We start from the raw sequence: 22,353 nt of genomic DNA, 5'->3' as shown, positions 1-22,353 counted from the left end.
TATGAAAGTTCTTTTGAAACCTCCCTTTTCCTTACCTCCCCCAACTTGCAAGTATATAATGAGCCACTCCTCAATACCCCTGTGCCACAGCTCTTTGTGCTAACGGGTTTTGTCTCTGTGCTCTAAAAAGAACACCATTTTGCACCAAAGATGTCTCAAGAATTTTCTTTCTTTCTTTTTTTTTTTTTTTTTAAGATTTTATTTATTTATTTGACAGACAGAGATCACAAGTAGGCAGAGGCAGACAGAGAGAGAGGAGGAAGCAGGTTTCCTGCTGAGCAGTGAGCCCGACGCTGGGATCATGACCTGAGCCGAAGGCAGAGGCTTTAACCCACTGAGCCACCCACGCACCCTCAAGAATTATTTCTTTTTTTTTTTTTTAAGATTTTATTTATTTGAGAGAGAGAGACAGTGAGAGAGAGCATGAGTGAGGAGGTCAGAGGGAGAAGCAGACTCCCCATGGAGCTGGGAGCCCGAAGCGGGACTCGATCCCGGGACTCCGGGATCATGACCTGAGCCTAAGGCAGTCGTCCAACCAACTGAGCCACCCAGGCGTCCCAAGAATTATTTCTTGATCATTGGCTCCAGACCTCACTCCACTGAACCTCGCCTATATTCCAAAACCATACACTATCACCCATTCCTTACCAACAAAAGTTCATTCTGCCAACCATTTTTTACTATCTACTGTGCTAGGAGCCACAGGTACATCACCCACACTTCTCTGTTGGTATTTCTTTCTTTCTTTTATTTGTTTTTAAGATTTTATTTATTTATTTGACAGAGAGAGATCATGAGTAAGCAGAGAGTCAGGCAGAGAGAGAGGAGGAAGCAGGCTCCCTGCTGAGCAGAGAGCCCGACGAGGGACTCGATTCCAGGACCCTGAGATCATGACCTGAGCTGAAGGCAGAGGCTTAACCCACTGAGCCACCCAGGCGCCCTCTGTTGGTATTTCTAAGAGCCCCTGTGACATTGCCGGCATAGAGCAAAGGTTTAAAATGGGAATTCTGGATTCAAATAATCTGGGTTTGAATCCCAACTGTACCACACTTCCTAGCTATGCAATTTGTGAGGCCTGTTTAATTCCCTGATAAGAATTTCTCTCTCATGGTAAATACTCCACATATATTAGTTATTTTTCATTTTAATTGAGCCAGTGACCCCTAACCAGGCTTTCAGCCTGAACCTGGGGAGCTATGGATAATTTCAGTTTTCTTCTAGTCCCCAAATTTATGATATTTTATATTCAGTGGAACATCTGTGGGGGAGACATCAGGAAGAATGACCCACATTTATAAGAGAAAAGCATTTCACAAAGCTGAATTCACAAATAGGTTCTAACTCCTCCAAATGGGAAGAAATCACCCTTTGGGAGCTCACAGACTAATTTATATACTTGATGTGAGCAGAAGTAGGAAAAAAGCAACTCATGGAGTGATAAACATGGAACAAACACTGTGGATGGTAAATATACATAGTCCTTCCTGAGAGTAGGTGCTGCCTGGTTCTCACTGGAGGGAGAGAGGTAGTGTTCCAAGGTTCGGACTCTGGAGTAAGGCTGATTTAGGTTCAAATCCCAGTTTGGTTCCAGGCTCTGTGACCCTGGGCAAGTTGCTTTTAATCTCTTTGTGCTTCAGCTTTCTTTTCTTTTCTGCAAAACACCATAAGAGTAGGAGTATCTAAGAAATTGTACTCAATACAGTGGGGACATGGTAAATACTAAATAAGAGAGAATTACTGTTATCTGACAAATGGCACCCACCCTATGGGTGAGTGCCAAGTTTCCATTCTCAGAAAATGATGACAATTTTTCCTTTTTCTGACCTGAGGCGCCTCATGGGTGGGGCCTGGTCTCTGCTTTCAGAAGTTACACCTGATGCCTCCCTTGTCACCTTGAGCACTTCCTTAGGACGGTGCCTCTGCAGACGTGGCACTCCACTAGGCTGGAACTGCCTCTTCCTTAGAGGGGGGAACAGTAGTGCCTCCACCAGTTAGTCTCAGAAGGACCTCATCTCTGTCTCTTTCGGTCAGCCTGAGGGTTTCCGTAGTGTGTGGTTGGCTCCCCTCCAAGCCACTCGGTTGTAGGACTGATTACGTTTTATCCTCTTTCTTCAGGCCCAGGAGCAAGAGTGAGGAATGTGCCACTCAGCAGCCCCCCAGGGCAGGAAAGAGTAAGAGGAAGCTGGGCTCTGGGGGATCGGGGGCATTGGGGCCCCAGCCTGAAAAGTCTCCCAGTTCACGGGCTCTGAGGAAGTCTTGGTGAGGCTCTCAGGAGACTGTGTCGGGCTCTGAGGGGCAATGGGTGAGTGTTAGGGGTGTCCCAGAAGCAACGTGAGGGACCATTTTCCCTGGATGTGGGGTGGGAGGTGCGTCAGGGTAACTAATGGCAACTGGGCGGGGTGAGCCCACTGGGCAGGAGCTCTTCGACGGGGAAAAACTACGATTCCCAGGATGCCCTGGGGCTTAGCCCGGCTTTCCCGCCTGCCCACTGGCTGCGGGTCTGGCGAGCGCAGGAGTGGATTGGTCGCGGCGGTGCGGGGCTCCCCCACTAGCAGGTTAGTAGGCACCGCCGGCAGCAGACGTTGACCGGGCGCGCGGGGCGGGGGAGGGGCCCGGCTAGCCATTCTGGAAACCGCCGGACGCTCTCTCCGTAGCGTAGCCGCCGGCTGTGAGGCGCGGGGCGGAGGCGGAGACTGCGTGGCGCAGGCGCGGTGCTGGGCTTCTCCTGGGTCCCCAGACAGCTGGAGGAGATAAACAGAGGAGGAGGAGGGAGGGGAGTGCGTGTGTGAGAGCGCGCGAGGGAGTGTGAGTGTGTGTGAGCGCGGGTGTGAGGCGGTGCGCAGGGGCGGGCGGAGGCGCTGTCCGGCCCCGGCCAGGCGCCGGGCGGGGAGCATGGGAAGGGGCTAGAGCTGCCCGGGCCCCCCAGCCCCCTCCCCGGGATCCGCGCCCCCCCCTCCCGGGAGAGGGGCCGGGCCCCCCGGACGGACATGGGCTCCTGAAGTTGCGCCGCCGCTGGTCCTGGGAAGAGGCCTGACAGGTACTGGTAGCCACCGCCCCCTGCCCTCGCCGGGCGCCGAAGCGAGAACCGGCTCCCGCAGTCCCGGCACACGGGCCGCCCGCTCTGGGCCGGCCGCAGCCTTGCCGGCCCGGGGGCCCTGAGGCCGCCAGCCTCGGGGCTCCGGGGTGTCCCGAGAGGGGGGAGGCCTCGCAGGGGCGAAGGGCAGAGTGGGCCGGGGGCGGGGTGGGGATGGAGGGCCGGCCGGGACGTGGGTGGTGGGGGAGGCTTTGGGAGTCCAGGGGGCTTTGCCAAGGGAGAGGTGGAAGTCATCCCATCACGGGACTTTTTTGCGGAGTTTTTGTTTGACATCTGATCTGGCGCCGGTCTCAGGAAGAAGGGGGCAGGTGGAAATGCCGGGAGGGCTACGTTGACCTGACCTGCTCTCTTAGTTTCCTGCTCTCCTGCTCTCGCTCTGTCTCGCTTGCTCTCGCGCTCTGTCTCTGTCTGTCTCTCTCTCCCGCTCTCTTTCTCTGTGAGTGAGTGAGTGAGTGAGTGTGTGTGTGTGTGTCCGTCCGTCCGTGGCCAGGCTTCTTGCAGCCGCAGATGCCTTCAGTGGCCCATCCTGGCACTAAGCAGAACTCCTAAGGTGTTTCCACCAGGCGACCGTAACGCCCTTACAGAGGGCCTTTACTTGGGAACGGGCTATTCAGTAACCCACTTAAAAGGGAAATAGGAAGTGTAGAATAGGAGAGAAACTGTGAACCATCAGGTACCAAGTCTGAAACGGTGCAGTGGGACGCCCCCACTCCTTGCCAGACAGATTGACTTTGCTTAGTGACCTCTGCCTCTCCTCTGTAGGTGTACCACCAGGGACTCTAGAAAAGAGGTATCAGGACTTACGACTAAAGTCTGACTGCCTAATTTGATTATTTTCCTCAAAGTCCTTTTCTTCTGTGACTTTTTTTTTTTTTTTTTTTTAGAACTTCCTGAGGTAGTGGTAGAGAAACTTTAAAGTTTTCTTCTTAAGTTTATGAGTTTAGAAACCTGATAGGGTGTCTGTAACTTCCCCATTCTTCCCAAGGATGAGGTAGATGATCAGGGTAAAGTGGCAGTTAAGTGTTCCCTTTTAACAAAGCCTGAAACAGTTTTCAGAAGAAACTATTCAGAGGACCCCTCCAGACTCAAAGACGTTATGAAATCTCTGCCTAGGGCACAGGAATGTCCAGTGATCTGAACGAAGCTTTTCTGTACCTTACAGCCCCTCCTGAGTGGCTAGTGTCTTCTTGAAGTGAAGGAACTATTTATGGCTGTTTCTGGATTGAAGAATCTTGTCTGCTGAGTATAATAACTGGATCCTCTAGCGTAGACCGGGGAGTAACTAGAAAGGCTCGATTGTGCTGACAATGTTGAGACTTAACAGTGGATTTCCAGTGCAGGTTGTTGTATTTCATTGGCAGACGGAGAAACATTTTCTGCCATAGTTTGTGATCCTGCTGCTTTAATACTGGGGTATTTTGACCTATTTGGGGACACTTATGTTCAAGCCACCTGTCAATTTGTAGAAGCAGTCTACAATTTTGGGTCAATTCTGAAGAATAACAGAACAACAATCCGTATTTCTGCCTAACACTCCTTCTCTTGGAGTTACTGAAAGGAAAAGAATATGTGTAGTGATTATGGTGATGGTATTAACATTGGCGATTTGCCACTTGGGGATTTTTAGAGTTGTCATGCAGCTGACAAATTTTCTAGCTGGAAGGAAGTCAGTAGTGACTCATGGGACATCAAATTAGGGTTTTTTCACACACCTAGACTTCTGGACCTGGAAGGATACAACTGAAGATTTTAAAGCCCTCTGCTAAACATCTTTGGACTTTGAGGGGCCAGCTGCTGCAAAGACCCAGAACTATGACTTCAACAATTTTTAAATTATTTTCTTCACTCCTTTTTGAATTAGGGAGTGTGACCCACATGTGCAGTCCTGGTTCTTAAAGAGGGAATCATAAACAACATGTAATATGGTGATACTTAGCTTTTTTGGGGGTCTCTGATTGAATGATCCTGATTCCTTTCTTCTTTTATCCTTACCTTTCTGGATTCCGCTGCATCTTTGGGCCACCGTTGCAGAGGGACTCACGTAACTCCTTGGCTATAAAAACACAGGCCCTGGTATTTTCCATCAGAAACCAATTCCTTGGTGTTACATTTAATTGTGTCTAGCTTTGAGAGATATTTACTAATTAGAATACATTCTAAGAAGTAACTGACATATATTGAGCGCCTGGTATATGTTGGGATGTGTGCTAGTTAGTGTTTTACTTTATCTAATTTAGCCCTCATAACTGCCTGTGAGGCAAAGATCATTTTCCCTATTATACATATGAAGATACAGGTACAGAGAGGTTAAATAACTTTCTTAAGGTCACACAGCAAATATAGGAAATGTTTAGAATTCAAACCAGGGCCTGTCTCCTTTGAGGCTGTGATGCCTGAAGATCTGAAAGGACCAATGCTAAGAGCTTGGGAGAACACAAAACCTGCCTTCAAGTATTTGAAGAACTGTTATGTAGAAAGAGAACTGGACTTTCTCTGTGTGATTCTGGAAAGCAGCACTAGGATCAAGGGATAGAAATTCCAAAAGAGGAGACGTTGGCTTGGTAGGAGAAAATTTGGCTTTCTAAAAGCAAAATCGACCACCCTGTGAGGGAATGAGTTACTTGTCATTGTAGGTATTCAAGCAGAGGCTTTTCCACTTCTTATAAAGGATTTGGTAGAGGAGTTCATACTTATGTAGGTAACTGGACTAATTAGTTATTCAGTATTTTAAACCCTGTTATTACATGGGAATGTCAAACTCCTGCCATATTGATCTGTAAAAGAACTAACTCATATTTCATCCTTACTGTGTGCCAGGCACTTGTTAGATACTTTTTCTACGATATTTCATTTAATCCTTAGATCCCTATGAAGGAACTGTCATTATCCCCACTTTATTAGTTTATTTGTCAGGGAGAGAGCACAAGCAGGGAGGGCAGTAGGCAGGGGGAGCAGTAGCCTCCCCACGGAGCAAGGAACCCGATGCAGGACTCGATCCCAGGACTTTATAGACTCATGACCTGAGCTGAAGGCAGGTACTTAACCAGCTGAACCACCCAGGCGTCCCTCATTACCCCCACTTTACAAATGAGGAAACTGAGGTTCCAGAAAGTTAAAAAAAAAAAAAACCTAACCTGTTAGGTGACACAGCTAGAAGTAGGACTGATATTTGAACCTTTGTACCTTCTTAGCTGTGTGACGTAGGGTAAATCATGTGTCCTCTCTGAGCTTTAGTTTCCTCATATGTGAAATGAGATTTGTGACAGTACCTTCCTTGTAGTGGTTTTATGAGTACTAACTGTTGTAATATACACTTTTTGCTAGACCTCACTGATTGCCCTTGAGAGCTTGGGTTTGGGGTAAAAGGGTACCATTTTGTTTCTTTAGGGTGACACCCTGAGAATTCTGGGGTTCGCTCTGTGTACTATTTGTAATAGCTGCTGACTCCTTGATGGGCTTTGTGGCATTAGTGACTAATACCTTAAAAACTTGAGGCTTGAGTAAGAGGAAGGTTCAGCCAGTAGGTTGGAGTATAGGAGGCAGTGTCAGAGGTCTTGTGGAAAAAAATTCCTCACCCTACTATAGAGTCAGATTCAGGGATCACTGTTTGCATTTTTATATTTAATGTCTTATTTTAAAATGAACAAGGTCACAATTGTCAGAGCTGTGATAGAGCTGGATGCCAAGAATAATAACCCTTAATCCTTCCTGTAGCCATCTGGGGAGGTATTAACCCCATTTTCTTGGGGAATGGGGCAGAGCAGGATCAGACGTTACCCAGGTAGCTATCCAGGGGCTCTCAGGACGTTGGCAGAATTTTATCCTTGTTCATAACCCCCCGATTCTATTTTCAGAAAGCACAAGACTGTGCTTTTCCATATACCTTTAGAGAGCCTTTCTTAGAATGGGAGTCAGGCATTTCTGGTCTTGGAGTTTCAACTTGAGCCCTCAGTTGAGCCCTGAATATTTGGGTACCGGTGGCCTGCCTGATTTCCTTCTTGAGTCAGACATCTGGGTGTAACACAACTGCAACTGAGTTGGAAAGGAAGCATTTCCACACTAACTGGCTTAGTTTTCCTTAACTTCTCTGCTAGAAAGAAAGTTACAGGGTGAAACTTCAAAGACTTCCCTATGAGAGGTACATTGAATCATGCCAAAATTTGGAAAGATGCAAGTTAAAGGAAAAATCCAAGACTGCAGATGCTCATATATACAGTAAGAGAGGACAGCATTTTCAAAGTATGCTCCCTTTGTCTACCTGTTCCCTTTCACTACCTTAAGGTAATTGTGGCCCTAGGAAAAAGCAGATAAATTAGCTGTAATCACTGAAAAACATTGTTCTAAAAACATCAAGAAAAAATTTTCACAAAGCACGAATGTAGAGAAGCCATAGAGGTGAGTTTTCATCCAGAGTTTCCCACAAAGTGAAACATTTCTTAAGATAGACTTCACAGAGAAAGCTTTAGCCAACCCCATATGGAGTCGTTTGAGCCAGGAGTCTCAAAGATGGCAAAGAACTTTTCCAAAGGTGCTTTGTTGATGGGCCTATCCTGCCAACCAAACCTTTCCCAGATGCTCTCCTTGTGCCAGCTTAGTCCATGACCCTGAAATACACCGGGAACTTTTTATGCTTTGACACTGGCAGAGTCAAGGTGATTTTGATTCCTTAGCTTAACCCTAAGGAATGCTAAGAGCTTCTTTGAGGTAACTGCTTGCACATGATCTGATTAAAAGTAGTAACTATTTTTTAGTTGTCAGTGACCGGGGTCTTAGAATTAAACTATCTAGTTTGATTCTCCATTTAAAAACTATAACTTTAGGCAAACTAACTTCTCTCCACCTCAGAGCTTTCATCTGAAATGTGGGGATAATAATAGTACCTGCCTCATAGGTTTATGAGCAATCTGTCAGAATACTAAGAAATGCTTTGAGAGCTTGTTTGGAGGTTCTAGCAGGGGAGCGCAGCTAATCGTTTACCCTTGACGGAAGAATGGTCCTCTCCTCTGTCGGGGAAGGTCGTCCCCTTCGACCGAGCGGGCAGCTTCGGGAGGGACGCACATGGAGTGGTGAGGGAGGAAGGGGACACCCGCCTAGCCAGCCAGATCAGCCAAATCAACCCTGGCGATCAACGGGGTGACAGATGTCGCAGCCAGATCGCCCTCACATCCTTAAGAAATGCTTTGAAGGGGGCACCTGGGTGGCTCAGTGGGTTAATCCTCTGCCTTCAGCTCAGGTCATGATCCCAGGGTCCTGGGATCGAGCCCAACATCAGGCTCTCTGCTCAGCAGGAAGCCTGCTTCCCTCTCACTCTCTGCCTGCCTCTCTGCCTACTTGTGACCTCTCTTTTTGTCAAATAAATAAATAAAATCTTAAAAAAAAAAAGAAAGAAAGAAATGCTTTGAAGGGGCACCTGGGTGGTTCAGTTGGTTAGGCAGCTTCCTTCAGCTCGGGTCATGATTCCGGGGTCCTGGGATTAAGCCCCACATCGGGCTTCCTGATGAGCAGAGATCCTGCTTCTCTCTTCAGCTTCTGCCTGCCACTCTGCTTACTTGTGCTCTCTATCTCTCTGTCAAATAAATAAATAAAATCTTAAAAAAAAAAAGCGGTTCATTAAAAAAAGAAAGAAAGAAATGCTTTGAATGTTCCCTAAATATTTTTACCAGGCTTAGTATCAGGCATTTTACGTGTATAGCTCTTCACTCTCTGAAAGTAGGCATTATCGTCGTTGTTTTGCAGATTAGGAAGCTGAGGTTTAGAAATGCGGCCACACAGAAAATAGGTGGCAGAACTAGGATTTGAACCTTAGGTCTGTTGGACTCCAGTGCCCAACTCTTTATTTTATTATGCTACTTGCAATGACCTTTATCCTTTGGAAGTGTATTTCTCTTCTGTAGGATTGCTCCAGTAGGTAGACCACTGCAAATAGAGTGAAAGGAAACTTGCATACATCTTTTGCATAATTCAGAATGTTGAAAGGGGGCCAGTGGTCACTCTGGTTGGGGGCATCTCTCCACAGTGAGAGGCTGCATGTTCAGAGGAAAAAGAATACAGATGACTGGGGTTCCATCTCCACTCTACTGCTCCTAGGAGTGTGTTCTTAGAATCATGGGGTAGAGGCATTGGAAGAAGTTTTGTAGCTCATCTCAGAGTCTACCTCTCATTTTACAGATGGGGAAACAGTCTGAGAGAGTGAAACGCCTCACACAGGGTTTTTCGGCCAGTTAGAGGCAGAGCCCCTGCCTGGAGCACAAGATCCTAAATCCTGGTCCAGTGCTTATTCCTCAGTACCACATAGCACTGTGCTTCAGTTCTCCCTTGTTAAAAGGGATGATAATAGCTTCCTAGCTTCCTCACAGGATTGTTGTGAAGTTCAAGGTAAAAGCATAAATGAAATGATCAGCACTCTGATAGGTATATAGCACTGTATGTACACAAGATCGTCATGCTATCATTCATTCAGCAAGTACTTACTGGTGTCTGCTAAGCCCGCATCAGTCCTTGGAGACCTAGGAGGGTCAGTAGATTAATCAGATGAAGAACTAGCCCTCAGGATTCTTTTAGTCTTTTAAAGAAGAGAAGCCCCACAAAAATAATTACAGTTCAGGGCAGGAGATAGGCGAAGAAAAGGGTGAGAACTGAATTTTCCCAAGTTCTGATTTTGAGGCAGAGAAAAGAAAAGGGTTTGGGGACTTGATCTCTTATTGAGGTATAATTCATGTGCTATAACGTTTACCCTTTTAATGTATACAATTCTGTCCTTTTTAATATACCACAAAGTTGTGCATCCTTCACCACTATCTAATTCCAGAACATTTTCATCATGCCCCAAAGAAACCCATATTCTTTAGCTATCACAACCACCGCAGTCACTCCCATCTTCTTCCTCAATTCCAAGGAACCCGTAGTATACTTCCTGTCCCTGTAGCTTTTGCTATTCTTTTTTTTTTTTTTTTTTAAGATTTTACTTATTAAGGGGCGCCTGGGTGGCTCAGTGGGTTAAGCCGCTGCCTTTGGCTCCGGTCATGATCTCAGGGTCCTGGGATCGAGCCCCGCATCGGGCTCTCTGCTCAGCAGGGAGCCTGCTTCCCTCTCTCTCTCTTTCTCTGCCTGCCTCTCTGCCTACTTGTGATCTCTGTCTGTCAAATAAATAAATAAAATCTTTAAAAAAAAAAAAAAGATTTTACTTATTTATTTGACAGAGACCCAGCTAGAGAGGGAACACAAGCAGTGAAGTGGGGGAGGGAGAAGCAGGCTTCCCAGTGTGGAGCAGGGAGCCCAACATGGGGCTCGATCCCAGGACCCTGGGATCATGACCTGAGCCGAAGACAGATGCTTAACGACTAAGCCACCCAGGTGCCCCAGCTTTTGCTATTCTTGACGTTTAATATAAATGGATTCATAAAATATGTGGCCTTTTGTGACTTGTTTCAAATAATATTCTTAAGTTTCATCCCTGTTGCAGCATGAATCAGTGTTTCATTCCTTTTTACAGCTGATTAATACTCGATTATATGGCTATATCACATTTTACTTACCCATTTATGGACATTTACCATTGGTAGACATTTGGGTTGTTTCTACTTTAGGGCTGTGAACATTGATTTATGAGTTTTTGTGTAGACTTATGTTTTCATTTTTCTTAGGTTATACCTAGGAGTGGAATTTTCTAGGTCATATAGTAACTATATTTAACTTTTTAAGAGGAGGCTCTTTCCTTCTTTCCTTCCTTCCTTCCTCTTTTCCTCCCTCCCTCCCTCCCTTTCTTTCTTTTGAGAGGGAAAGAGGGGAGGGGTGGGGGGAAGAGGGAGAGGTAGAGAGAATCGTAAGCAGGCTCCGTGCTCAGTGGGGAACCCAGGATGGGATTTGATGTCGAGACCCTGAGATCATGACCTGACCCGAAAGCGAGAGTCGGACACTTAACTGACTGAGCCACCCAGGCACCCAGAGAGGAAGCTTTTCTTAAACACTTTTTCCTTATTGTCATACTTAGTAAGTATTTACAGTGTGCCAGTTATCCTGTATAATCCTCACAGCATCTCTGAGGTAGGTGCTGTTGTTACCTTCATGTAACAGATGAAAAATAGCCAGTCTTTCTTGAGTGCTTACCACATGCCAGGTATTGTACTAAGTGTTTTGTAATGCATTATCTCATTAATGTTCCCAATAACCCTGTGAGGTAAAAATTACTATGTATACCTACATGACAGGTAAAACGATTAACAAACAAACAAAAAACCCCCAGGAGCTTAAACGTAAATAATTTTACCCAAGCTCATACAACCTAGTATATAGTAGAACCAGATTCAGACTCATTTCTTTCAGTTTGAAGCAGGTTCCTAAGGGCTGTTTCTGTATTATTATAAAAACAATTAATGTTCACAACAGAATACTTGGAAAGTACAGAGGAACAGAAAAAAATACATTTATATATGTGTATATCACCTGTTGTCTTACCAGAGAAGACCACTGGCACATTTTTTATACATATCCTTGTTATAACATTGTAGATACGTACACTTCTAGGTTTTTTTTTCCCCTCCAGGGCTAAGATAGCTGTAGGTATGACTTAAATTTGATTTTCTTAAATCTGGTTTTGTGTTTCATTAATCAGTCTTCCATGTTTTGAATGACTCTGTAATAAGAAAGATTTTTTAAAGGATTTTATTAGAAGGGCACTGACATGGCACAGTTGTTTAAGTGTCTGAGTCTTGGTTTGGGCTCAAGCCATGACCTCAGAGTCATGAGATCAAACCCTGCATCAGACTCCACACTCAGCATGGAGTTTGCTTGAGATTTTCTCTCCCTCTCTCCCTCTGCCCCTCCTGTTCACACACTCTCTCTAAAATAAATATTTTTTAAAAGAACTTTATTAGAGAGAATTTCAAATATATATGAAGTAAACAGAATATTGAACTCCCATATATCTGTTATCCTATTTCAACAACAGTCAAAATTCTGCCATTCTTATCTGTACCTCCTCTGCTTCCCACTTCCATTCTTTTTTTTTTTTTTTTAAGATTCTATTTATTTATTTGACAGACAGAGATCACAAGTAGGTGGAGAGGCAGGCAATGAGAGAGGGGAGGAAGAAGGTTCCCTGGCGAGCAGAGAGCCTGATGTGGGGCTCGATCCCAGGACCCTGAGACCATGACCTGAGCCGAAGGCAGAGGCTTTAACCCACTGAGGCACCCAGCTACGCCTCCATTCTATTTTTTTAAGTAAAATTTACAAATATTAAAATTTACTAATCTTGATTGTGCAGTTTTGACAAATGGATATACTCATGTAACCCATCTCCCCAATACTCATGTGACCATAACTCTCACCACTATGTAGAACCTTTCTGTCACTCTAGAAAATCTCAGGTGTCCTTTCCTTGTCGATCTCCATGCACCCAAGCAACACTTTTTTTTTAACTATATTTTTGCCTATTCTAGAACTTCATATACAGTTGACTCTTGAACAGTGTGGGGGTTAGGAGTACCAACCCTGTGCCCCTCCATGTAGTCAGAAATTCACATATAACTTTTGACTTCACCAAAACTTAGCTACTAATAGCCTTCTATTGACTGGAAGCCTTACTGATAACAATTGACACATGTTTTGTATTAAGTATTATAAACTGTATTCTTATAATAAAGCAGAGAAAATAAAATTTTATTAAGAAAATCATACACTGGGGCGCCTGGGTGGCTCAGTGGATTAAACCACTGCCTTCGGCTCAGGTCATGATCTCAGGGTCCTGGGATCGAGTCCCGCATCGGGCTCTCTGCTCAGCAGGGAGCCTGCTTCCTTCTCTCTCCCTCTCTGCCTGCCTCTCTGTCTACTTGTGATCTCTCTCTGTCAAATAAATAAATAAAATCTTTAAAAAAAAAAAAAAGAAAATCATACACTTACAGTACTATACTGTATTTATTGAAAATAATCCACATATAACTGGATGCACATAGTTCAAACTTGTGTTGTTCAAAGGTCAACAGTAAATGAAATCATATAATATGTACTTTTTAAAAATATTTTATTTATTTATTAGAGAGAGAGTGAGCTGGGGAGGAGCAGAGGGAGAGGGACAAGCAGGCTCCATGCTGAGCACAGAGCCCGAGAGGGGCTCAGTCTCACAAACCTGAGATCACAACCTGAGCCAAAATCAAGAGTCAGAACCAACTGAGCACCCAGACACCCAGGCACCCCAGTGTGTACCCAGGCACCCCTGGTATGTACTTTTTTATGTCTTGCTTGCTCAGAATATGTGAGATTCACCCATATTGTTAGCTGTATCAGTAGTTCCTTTTTAAAAATATAATAACTTTGGGGCATCTGGGTGGCTTGGTCATTAAGTCTCTGCTTTGGGCTCAGGTCATGATCCCAGGGTCCTGGAATCAAGCTGGCATCAGGGTCCCTGCTCAGTGGGGAGCCTGCTTCTCCCTCTCCCTCTGCCTGCTGCTCCCCTTGCTTGTGCTATCTCTGTCAAATAAATAAAATCTTTTTAAAAAAGTGTGTTAAGGATGTGGATAAATTGGAATCTTGTACATTGCTGGTGAAATTGTAAAATGGTGCAGCCACTATGGAAATCAGTTTGGCCATTTCTCAAAAAAGTTAAATGTAGCATTACCATATGACTCGGGAATTCCACTCCAAGGTATATACACAAAAGAATTGAAAACAGGTAGTCAAACAGATAATATATACAAATGTTCATAAGCAGCACTATTAACAACAGCCAGCAGATGAATGGATAAACACTATGTGATAATAGCAGTGCAATGGAATAGTATTCAGCCATAGAAAGGAACAAAGTACTGATAACGTGCTAGAGTAATGGGACCTCAAAATATTTCATAAGTGAAAGAAGCCAGTCACAAAAGGCCACCTATTGTAGGATTTTATTTATATGAAATATAATTTTATATCTATCATATATAAATTTATATTAAAATTGTATTTAAAATCCTATATAAAATTATATAGGATAGGTAAATTCATAGATGTGGAAAGTTAATTGGTGGTTGCCAGGTATGAGGGGGAGGATGGAAGAGGGACTGACTACTTAATAAGTATGATTTTCTTTTGGTGCGATGGAAATGTCTTGGAACTACCTAGAAGTGATGGTTGCATAACACTGTGAGTGTACTAAATACCACTGAATTGTACACTTTAAAATGGTTAATTTTTATTATGTGAGTTTCACTCAAATTTTATTTTTTTTTTTATTATTTTTTTTTAAAGATTTTATTTATTTATTTGTCAGAGAGAGAATGAGAGAGAGCGAGCGAGAGCGAGCACAGGCAGACAGAGTGGAAGGCAGAGTCAGAGGGAGAAGCAGGCTCCCCGGGGAGCAAGGAGCCCGATGTGGGACTCGATCCCAGGACGCTGGGATCATGACCTGAGCCGAAGGCAGCTGCTTAACGAACTGAGCCACCCAGGCGTCCCTCACTCAAATTTAAAAAAAAAAAAAAGGGAAATACATATCCTTTAGCTATTACTACTCTAAACCCCATCACCCCAACCCCAAGGAACCACAAATCTTCTATTTCTGTAGATTTGCCTATTCTGGGCCTTGCACTTAAGTGGAATTATAGGCATCCCTTGATTCTTGAAAGTTCACATTATGCCACTTCACTTTTATGAAAGACCTACGTTTAGCACCTTTTTCTCGCTAACCGAAGGAAATCTGAAGAGGATTTTTGCTTTTATGAAAAGGGTGAAAATCAGATACCGTGTTCGTCATTTGTTTTGCCGTGAGAAGCGAGGATGGCACCTCCCAGCTTCTCCCCTGGGAACTACACTCCGCATCAAGCCACCATAGCTTTGAACTCTGAGCCTCTGTGCTTTATCTTCATTTAGTGGGTTTTTTTTTTTTTTATCCGTTAGCAAGATGATAGCGGAAAAGCCGAAGAGAGGTTTTTTTGGGGGGTCGGGGAAAGCTCAAAAACTTTCCATATAAACTAGTGGTAACTGCTTCTTCACTTTATGTCATTGCAGCTTAGGATAGATTTCATAGGAATGCTTTACTTTTGGATAGCTGGAGAAACCTGGATACGGCTCAGCTCATGGCCTTCTTTCACTTAGCATAATGTCTTCAAGGTTCACCCATACTGTAACACGTATCAGCACTTCACTGCTTCTTATGGCCAGATAACATTCCATTGTATAGCTACATCACATTTTGTTAGTCCATTCATCAGTTGATGAGCATTTGGGTTTCTGCCTTTTAGCTATTATGAATAATCCTGTATAACCCTTCTGGTATGGAGTTGTATGGAGTTAACTCCATACTGTTGTATGGAGTTCCTTCAGCAGAAGTGAGAAAGTCATCCCACTTTGTGTGCCCCACCACCCTACAACGGAATTCCCAGTGTCAGCTTTGTCGCTCTGGTAGGGAAGGAAGTAAGGGAGAAATGTAACCGTGGCACTGCGCATAGATCAGAAGCTAAGCCTTACTGGAGTTCAGATTTGGCTGATAATGTCTGTTGAGAACCTACTGTAATCCAGGCACTATTTTGTACCTTCATATATATTTGATCACTTTTATTCCTCACAACAACCAATTGAAGTCGATGAGCATCCCCATTACACATGAGGAACTTGAAACTCAGAAAGGTTGAGTAACTTGCCTAAGTAGGTACTAATTGGTACAACAAGGGGGCTGGACTTCAGGCCCAAGTGCCTAAGTATTTTAAATCTGCTTCCCTTTCTGCTACATTAACTAGAGCCCAACCAAGGACTGTGGCACACCTGAAATGGGTGGTTCCTCGTGTTTATTTTGGAAATTACCATTCAATCATTGGTTCCAGGTGAGTAATCTTTGCCAGGTGTACTTTGTTCTAAGGCTTGTTAACCTTGGGCTATTATATTACTGATACCCCTTGCATTATGAAGGAGATTAATTCCTCCAAATTGAGCTGTTAAATGAATTTTCTTACTAGCCTCCTTTATAATATACAGGTCTGCCTATGGAAGAAGAGTTCCAAATAGCCTGAGTTTTAGGGTTTTGGTTTTTTTTTTTTTTTTAAAGATTTTATTTATTTGACTGATAGAGATCATAAGTAGGCAGAGAGAGTGGAAGGGAAGCAGACTCCTGCTGAGCAGAGAGCCCAATGTGGGGCTCGATCTCAGGACTCTGAGATCATGACCAGAGCCGTAGGCAGAGGCTTTAACCGACTGAGCCACCCAGGCACCCCCACCCCCAATAGCCTGAGTTAAAAGTTTGTAGAACGAATAGCGTTAGGTGGTGACATGCTACACATTTTAGGCTCAAAGAGTAGAATATCTTTAGGGAGGCGTATCTTGCGCATGGCAGCTCATATTTTCTTTGTAACATTATGTCATATGTTTTCCTCTGTGCCTTTTAGTCATTTTTATGTTTTTCATATTCCCAGAAACTAGCTTCCTTCTTCCTCCTTTTATTGAGTGTCAACTAGAGCCAGCCTGCAGTATCCTCAATGACAGCAGATGCCATTCCTAAACCTTTGTACTTTAGCTAGAGAGATTTTTTATTGAGCTTTCATGTTCTGCAAATTAGCCTTCAGTGTCATTAGAGCTTTAAGGGTGAACATAAAGGTATACTCAGTTCACTGTGCTAGTCTTAGAATGAAGAATACACATATAAAGTTGCTTGTGGTCTGTTACTGTCCTAGTTTTTTTTGCTGGTGATTTACATGTCTCCTCTCTTGCTCTCCTGCCATGTTTATTTATTTATTTTTTAAGATTTTATTTATTTATTTGACACAGACAGTGAGAGCAGGGACACAAACAGGGGGAGTGAGAGAGGGAGAAGTAGGCTTCCTGCCTAGCAGGGAGCCCAATGCGGAGCTCGATCCCAGCACCCTGGGATCAAGACCTGAGCCAAAGGCAAATGCTTAATGACTAAGCCACCCAGGTGCCCCTCCTGCCTTATGTTTAGTTTGTTTCCCCTCCTGTCATTTTTGTGCTTTCTTCTAAGATGTATGAATAAATTAGTATAAATAAGATTTAATTTATTATTCCTATTGTTCCTTTTGAATTTACTGTGCTAGCTATTCATTTTGGTCCTTCGGTTAAATTAGCCTTTTTCAGTATATCTACGGTATTAATGGTCACAATAGCCTTGGTGCTATTGATATATTCAATTCATGACAACTATATGAAGTGCTCTTGAAGAGAAGGGTCTGTGTTTGGCTGCTGCTTTGCTGTTTTTTCAAAGTCAAGTGGGGTGCTGACATAATAGGCATTGAAATGTTATCTTATGGATTCTTGAAGTCACTTATTTCAGTCTTTTGCATCTCAGCAGAACTGAACATATAATTTGCATACTGCACCAGAGATAGAAATCCCCTCAATATAGTCTTTTCTAATGTTTAATCATAAATATATGACTTCCTTTCTTCAATTCCAAATGTCTCCATCATGTCGTTCCATATCTGTGAGTTCTCTTTGTTCTATAGAATTGACAATTCCAGAACACGCTTTAAAATAATGCTTTTAAAATTTGACTGTGATTAAATCTCCTCATATTCAAATAACTGTTCCTTTATTGATTTGAATATTTGTGTTTGAGAGATTTTTTAATCAAAGTATGAAACTGATTATGCCCCCTATAGATTTGGGGGTATTTCCCACCTAATGTAAACCTTTTAAGTAAATCTCTACTTAGAAGGGTTTCCAGTTATGCTTGCCTGCCTAAAAAAGTTTGTGGAAGGCACTGAATCCATGTTGCCTGAAAGAGGGGAGATGGGCTGTGCTCTAGAATGAACTGTCTGTTGGTGTGCTACCATTTCTTCTCAGGATGGGAACAGAAATGTTCACCAAAATACTGAGCAGTAGTTGTATTAAATTTGATATTTTGGTTTTTAAACCTCTGCCTACCAGTCTGATACTGTATTAAATCCTACTTTCCATTTTACCATTTACCTGACTTGTAGTGAGGGTTTTTTATATTTGTCTATTTTCTCTGCTTTTTCACTTTTTTTGTTCCTTTTAGTTTCTCTAAGTATGTACCTATCTTAGCTAAAGTCCCTTGCCTTTGATTCTCTGATTTCTTAGGTGCTGTGTCTTTGATCCCAGTCAGTATTCCCCCATGTCTAGTCCAGTACCTGGTACTTGGTACAAACCAGGTTAATAATTTAGGAAAATTAATGAATGAGTAGGAACAACTTAGTTGATTCGTAGTGATCATTACTCTAGGAAATTATGTACCCTAATAATTTATTCTCATATACAAAGTGGTTAAGAGTGTACATACAGCTCTGGTTTGAGTCCCTGTCCCAGCTTCACTTATTACCTGTGTGACATTGTGAAAATTGTTTCATGTCATGACTCTGTTTCCTTTTCTGTAAGATGATGATAGTAATAACATCCACCATGCAAGCTTTTTGAACCAGTCTTCCCCTTAACAGTGGTGGTTCTCTCTCCTCAGAAGCAACCTCCCCAAGTCCTTTGTGACTTCCTGTCATTCGTGTTTCAGCTTGATTGTCATCTGAGGGCTCCTCTGTTATCAGGAGGGATTTATAGGTGTAAGCAACAGAAACCAACTCTGGCTGATTTTTGAAAGGTTATAAGGGAAACTCACAAAATATCAAGGAAGGCCACAAAGCCAGGTTTGAAGAATGAGCTAGAACAAGAGAAGTTGGGTAGCAGCCAGGACTTTTAGCCAAAATCATTCACAAAACCAAACCATGAGGTCACTGCTGACACTTACACAGCTTACACCATTACCACCAGTTGACTGGGCTTTACTGGCTACTATAGCCACGCCTTGCTGCCAGCATGAACTCCCTCCCTCTGGTCCTCTGATTCTCTGATACCAGATTCCAGTAAAGGTCTGGGGCTGATGTGTCAGGTTGGAACAGCCTGGGCCATATGCGCGCACTCTAGCTGTAAGGGACCTCCGAGAATCTTAGTCTCTGCCGTTCCCACCTCATAGTGGGAGGCATTCTGTCTTCTGCCAGACTACTGGGTGGGAGACTCCCAACTTATGGAAGGGTTTCAAATGCTGAGCAGCTAGAAAACTCCACAAATGTGTACTTCATCTTCTTTGACCTCACATCTAAAAGTAACCCATCAATCACTTTAATATCAACTTTTTCTGTTTTCATCACAGCACTTTTCCCTACTGGATATATTCTTATTGTATTTGTATTATTGTTTATTATCTGTCCCCTCCTCCTAGAATGTTAGTACCATGAAATTTAAGGAACTTTTGTTCACTGCTGAATCCCCTGGGCCTGGAATACTACCTGGCATACAGGAGAAGCTTCTTGTGCTCATTTATGAGCCCAAGAATGAATAAACATATAAAGCCATTAGCACAGTTCCTGGTACGTAGTAAATGTACATTTGGCAACTTACTATTTCTTAGGAGATAAAAGTATTTATATTCTTTTTCACTTAAATTTAATTAATTAACATATAATATATTATTTGTTTCAGTGGTACAGGTCTGTGATTCATCAGTCTTATATAATACCCAGTGCTCATTACAACACATGCCCTCCCCAGTGTCCATCACCCAGTGACCCCATCCCTCCACCCTTCTGTCCTCCAGCAATCTTCAGTTTGTTTCCTGAGATTAAGAGTCTCTCATGGTTTGTCTCCCTCTCTGGTTTCATCTTGTTTCATTTTTTCCTTTCTTTCCCTATGATCCTTTGCCTTGTTTCTTGAATTCCACATATCATTGAGAGCATACAATAATTGCTTTTCTCTAATTGACTTATTTTGCTTAGCATAATACCCTCTAGTTCCATCCACGTTATTGCAAATGGCAGGATTTCCTTTTTATGGCTGCATAATATTCCATTATGTGTATATACACCACATCTTCTTGATCCTTTCATTTGTCAATGGGCATCTTTCCATAGATGGGGTGTTATGGACATTGCTGCTATAAACATTGGGGTGCAGGTGCCCCTTTGCATCACTACATTTGTGCCTTTGGGATAGATACCAGTAGCGCAATTACTGGGTCATATGGTAGCTCTACTTTCAACTTTTTGAGGTACCTCTACTATTTTCCAGAGTGGCTGCACCAACTTGCATTCCCAACAGTGTAGCAGGGCTCCCTTTTCTCTGCATCCTCGCCAACATCTGTTGTTTCCTCACTTGTTGGTTTAAGCCATTCTGACTGGTGTGAGGTCGTATCTCATTGTGGCTTTGGTTTGTATTTCCCTGATGCCAAGTGATGTTGAGTATTTTTTCATGTGTCTGTTGGCCATTTGGATGTCTTCTTTGGAGTAATGTATGTTCGTGTCTTCTGCCCTGTTGTGACTGGATTATTTGTTCTTTGGGTGTTGAGTTTGGTAAGTTCTTTATAGATTTTGGATACTAGCCCTTTCTCTGATATGTCATCTGCAAATATCTTCTCCCATTCTGCTGGTTGTCTTTTGGTTTTGTTGACTGTTTCCTTGGCTGTGCAAAAGTTGATCTTGATGAAGTCCCAATAGTTCGTTTTTGCCTTTGTTTCCCTTGCCCTGTGGAGACGTGTCTAGCAAGAATTTGCTGTGGCTGGGGTTACAGAGGTTGCTGGTTGTGTTGTCCTCTAGGATTTTGATGGATTCCTGTCTCACATTTAGGTCTTCCATCTGTTTTGAGTCTGTTTTTGTGTATGATTTAAGGAAATGGTCTAGTTTCATTCTTGTGCATGTGGTTGTCTAGTTTTCTCAACATTTGTTGAAGAGACTGTCTTTTTTTATGGATATTCTTTTCTGCTTTGTTGAAGATTAGTTGACCATAGTATTTATATTCTTTTAAAAATAACATTAAATAAAAAACAACATTACCTGCATTATATCATTTGACCTTTTTAGTCTTCCAAGAAAAAAGGTGTTGGGGGTGAAGCCTATGGGCCTTTTTCTGGTGAGGCATATGTGGCCACTTCAGTGTGTGCCTGTGAGACGCAGCAGTGAGCACCTATGTGGAGAGCCTGAGATTTGACCAAGGCCACCTACTTACTATTACCAGATATTCTCACTGACTTTAGTGTTCTTTCTGTTACAATAAATCTCACCCTATATTCTTGGTGATTGTGAGGGAAATTACTGTTGCGTATTTTTTGTGGGGGGGAGGGGAAGAGGAGGTTGACCATTATATCACAAAGCAGAGCCATAAACATAATTGCAGGCCAGCATTAGTGTATGCCAATTTGTCCAAATTCACATTTTTAATTTGGTTGCCTGAGACCCCTAGGAAAGTTTTCATGAAACTATAGCTGTTCCCAGTTGGCATCCTTAAGTGTTTTTCATGGTTACATGTTTTGTGATCCTAAACAGTGCCAGTGACTTACATATCTCCCTGGTGATGCTCACTAAGATGCAATGCTGGATGTCTCCCACATTATGGGGAAGGCTTTTGCCCTTTTAAGAGCTTATGATCCCAAAAGATATCATTTTGATGTATTTGCATAAACCCCAAAGAACTTGGGCTGAATGGGAACATCTAATCAGGTAGCAGGATTTTTATTGTCCTACTGTGTGCCTAATGCTAGAAAAAAATCTGCAATAGCAAAGTGTTTATATAGAGTTTCTTTTGTGATTAAATATCAAAGGAAAAGAAGGAGAGACGATTTCAGGAGGGTGTGCTAGGAATCTATAGGAGTGCCACTGATGGAAAACCTGGGCCAGGAGATCGAGAAGTGGTCTTGGGAATCCTTCTGGCTTAGGGGGTTGGCAGAGAGGCTTGGCCCTGAAAGCCATCATCCCAGCCATACTGGAGAAGAAAGACTAAACTTCCTGTGTAGCTTCAGTGGTGGAACCAGGACCAAAAGTTGGAAATAACAGGGAGCAGAACTTTCTTTCAAAGCCTAGTGGGGTTTTTTGGCTCTAGCATTCCTTTTTTTTTCTTCTTTTTTTTTTTCTGATTTCAATATTAATGTGATTTTGTAGAAGAGAATTGAAAATATCACAAAGCAGAAGGAAAAAAATCAGTCACACTACTATTCAAAGATGGCTGTTGTTGGGACGCCTGGGTGGCTCAGTTGGTTAAGCAGCTGCCTTCAGCTCAGGTCATGATCCCAGCGTCCTGGGATCGAGTCCCACATCGGGCTCCTTGCTTGGCAGGGAGCCTCCTTCTCCCTCTGCCTCTGCCTGCCACTCTGTCTGCCTGTGCTCACTCTCACTCCTCTCTCTCTGACAAATAAATAAATAAAATCTTTAAAAAAAAAAAAAGATGGCTGTTGTTCTATTTCCTTTTTTATTTTTTAAAGATTTTATTTTTATTTATTTATATTATTTGTGAGAGAGAGAATGCAAGAGAACACAAGCAGTGGAGAGGGAGAAACAGGCTCCCTG

The 22,353-nt window shown here is 43.1% G+C and overlaps 1 protein-coding gene across 3 annotated transcripts in view; it reads left to right on the top strand.

Annotated features, from left to right (window-relative positions):
• The first annotated feature begins 2,622 nt into the window (after positions 1 to 2,622).
• The window catches only part of WDTC1 (WD and tetratricopeptide repeats 1), a 71,248-nt gene continuing 51,517 nt past the window's right edge, over positions 2,623 to 22,353 (top strand). For 2 of the 3 annotated variants that reach the window (XM_032361436.1, XM_032361438.1), the window contains exon 1: positions 2,624 to 3,037. The gene's annotated coding sequence lies outside the window, so the exon portion shown is untranslated. Of the gene's footprint in view, positions 3,038 to 22,353 lie in introns of all 3 variants that reach the window. The other variant, XM_032361437.1, reaches the window with a different exon arrangement.

The sequence above is a fragment of the Mustela erminea genome, chromosome 10 (genome assembly GCF_009829155.1).
Source record: "Mustela erminea isolate mMusErm1 chromosome 10, mMusErm1.Pri, whole genome shotgun sequence".
Classification (NCBI taxonomy): domain Eukaryota; kingdom Metazoa; phylum Chordata; class Mammalia; order Carnivora; family Mustelidae; genus Mustela; species Mustela erminea.
This window is presented reverse-complemented; position numbering and strand designations above follow the sequence as displayed.